The sequence below is a fragment of the Phodopus roborovskii genome, unplaced genomic scaffold (genome assembly GCF_943737965.1).
Source record: "Phodopus roborovskii unplaced genomic scaffold, PHOROB, whole genome shotgun sequence".
Classification (NCBI taxonomy): Eukaryota; Metazoa; Chordata; class Mammalia; order Rodentia; family Cricetidae; genus Phodopus; species Phodopus roborovskii.
This window is the reverse complement of record NW_026126541.1, coordinates 27,916,135-27,918,993: the sequence shown is the minus strand read 5'-3', so window position 1 is coordinate 27,918,993 and position 2,859 is coordinate 27,916,135. Positions and strand designations below refer to the sequence as shown.

The following is a 2,859-nucleotide window of genomic DNA, read 5'->3' as shown; positions in this document are numbered from 1 at the left end:
CACACACACACATATATATGCTGTCACACAAATTCCATCATACAGAAGATTGTTCTTTTATTTAACAATCTACTTGAAGTAAATTTTCAATATTTTCTGAGTCACTGCATCAAATAACTGAGAAGTTCATGAACTAAGTGTTACATGGTTAATAAGAATCTATTGTTTATTAATTGTAGTTCTAATATCAAGTTTGTGGGTGGGTTTTCAACTTTGTCATATAGCAGCTTTAAAATTATTAACTTTATAATATAATCTACTTATGAACTAGTGAGATATACATTAGCAATGGATGGATTATTTTTTAATATAAAAGCTACTAATGTGTTTTACTGCCTCAATCCATTACTTTAAAATCCTTCCCGTCATTTCTCAGCCTTTTGGCTAAGATCAAATGCAATATCTGCTCTTGTCAGTTTAAAATCCTTCCTATGTCATGATTTCTAAATTATCCAATATAAAATCGTAAATATCCCATATTTACATTTCATAAATCAATTTAAAATAAAACATATGTTTTACACAAAATCTTACATTCATGAAAAATAACAGGTGTTTTGGTGTTTTTCTCTTGTGAATTCTTTAATGGAGAATTTCTTGTAATTCAAACGATTAAGATGTGCAGGTACAAGTGAAACCAAATGTAAGAAACAGACTGTGGTTTGGACACCATTGCATATTTGGTTTTTATTTTCTATAATCTTCATTATGTATAAAGCAAGGAGCTAAATAAAATTGTTGTGAATAAATAATAAAATGAGACTATTGATGAGTTTTAATTAACTTAATAGTTCTCACTAATATTGTTCTGTGACTTTTGGCTAACTCGCAGGTTTTTCTTGTGGCATACAATACTTCTTATATATTGAGTTCACAATATGTAGCTATATAACTAGTTTTAATAGTTTCCTAAGCCTTTGGAACTTTCTTTTAAGAAGTGTTTGTAAATTGCATGTAGCCTATTACAAATGTGAATGTTGTATGAACCAAAAAAGCAGAAAATGTGACTCAACTGTATTAATAATAAAAAAAAAAGAAATAAGAATCCTATCATCCATTAAATGGTTTTGGGTTTTTAAACGTCAAGTTGAGTAGTGAGATGTTTAATGTAGCAACTGCTAAACTGACAATGGCAGTAAGTTGTGTTCTTCTGCTTATTAAATATTGGTGCTCTGGAGACTGTAGAGATGAGTCTGTGGTTAGGAGGACTTGTTTTCAGAGGATCCAAGTTCAGATTCCAGCATCTACACCACATGGCTCACAACCTCCTCTAACTCCCACTACAGGAGGGTATGTAGTCTCTGGACTCTGTGGACACCTGCACTCACACATAGTTTAAAAAACAAAATTTTAAAAACATTGAAAAATGCTCAATGTTTACAATCCTTTAGAGTTGTAATATTTATCTGATATTGTATATTAAACCGAAAGGAAACTCAACAAATCACATTGCATGAACTTCTTTAATTATCTTCCTAGAAATGGTTGTTATAGAAAATTCTTCAGTTCAGCTCAGTGTTTAGCTGTGTCTGCTTCAGTTTCCATCAGCTACTAGATGAGGGCTCTATGATGGTGGATAAGTTAGTCATCAATCTCATTATCAGGGAAGGGCATTTATGGTAGCCTTTCCACTGTTGCTCAAGTTTTTAGTTGGGGTCAGGCTTGTGCATCTCTGGACATTAGAATCAGTTTTCTCTTCAAACCTATAATGATTCCCTCCTTTATGGTATCTGTCTTTCTCTCTCACTTTTTTGGTCTCTCGTGTATTCCTCCTCTGACTCAATCTTCCTAATCCCATGTGGTTTCCTCTCTTCTACTTCTCTTTCTCCTAGCTCCCTCTCCACTCCCAATATGCTCAGGAGATCTTGTTCCTTTCCCTTCTGTGAGGGACCTTGTATAAATCTCTTAAGTTCCTCCTTGTATCCTAGTTTCTCTGGCGGTATGAATTATAGGCTGGTGGTCCTTTGCTCTATGTCTAAAATCCATATATGAGTGAGTACATACCATGTTCCTCTTTATGTGACTGGGTTACAAGATGGTTTCTTCAAGTTCCATCCATTTGCCTGTGAATTTCAAGATTCCATTGTTTTTTTTCCCTGCAGAGTAGTATTCCATTGTGCAAATGTGCCACATCTTCTTTATCCATTCTTTAGTTGAAGGGCATCTAGGAATCCAGATGCAGAGAGGGAGAACAAGACCAGGCTACAGAAACCCACAGAGACAGCTGACCCGAACAAGGAGGAGCTAATGGGCTCCCAGACTGATAGCTGGGAATCCAGTATTTGACTGACTCAGACACCCTGAACATGGGTCTCAGTTAGAAGCCTGGGCAGTCTAAGGGACCTCTGACAGTGGAACCAGGATGTATCCCTGATGCACAAAAGGACTTTGGGAGCACATTCCCCATGGAGGGATACTCCCTTAATGTAGAGGCAGGATGGAGGGCCTAGTCCCTACTCCAAATGACTTGACAGATTTAGAAGACAGGGGGTGGAATGGGATGGGAAGGTGGTCAGGGAGCAAGGGAGGGTGGAAGAGAGGGAGGGAGAGGGAACTGGAATCAATATGTAAAATAAGAAAAAGTAAATAAAAAAGAAAATTCTTCATTGAGCATCTTACAAAACTGACTACCATGATGTTAAATAAATATACATTCTCTCCAGGCATCGGGGGAGAATTGGGTGGGTTGGAGGGAGGAGAGGTTAAAAACAAATGAAGGCAAGACATGCAGTTTTGTTTGTTTTCATATTATTAAGCACATAAGAAAGCCTACTAAAATAGAACAAGACAATTACATTGGTTCTGGTTTGTAAATTGAATGTCCATCTTGATATGGTATCACTCACTATTTCATTTTTA

General features: G+C 36.2%; 1 pseudogene; it reads left to right on the top strand.

Annotated features, from left to right (window-relative positions):
- Window positions 1-364: 364 nt before the first annotated feature.
- On the top strand, window positions 365-478 carry LOC127233578 (uncharacterized; annotated as a pseudogene).
- Window positions 479-2,859: the final 2,381 nt, after the last annotated feature.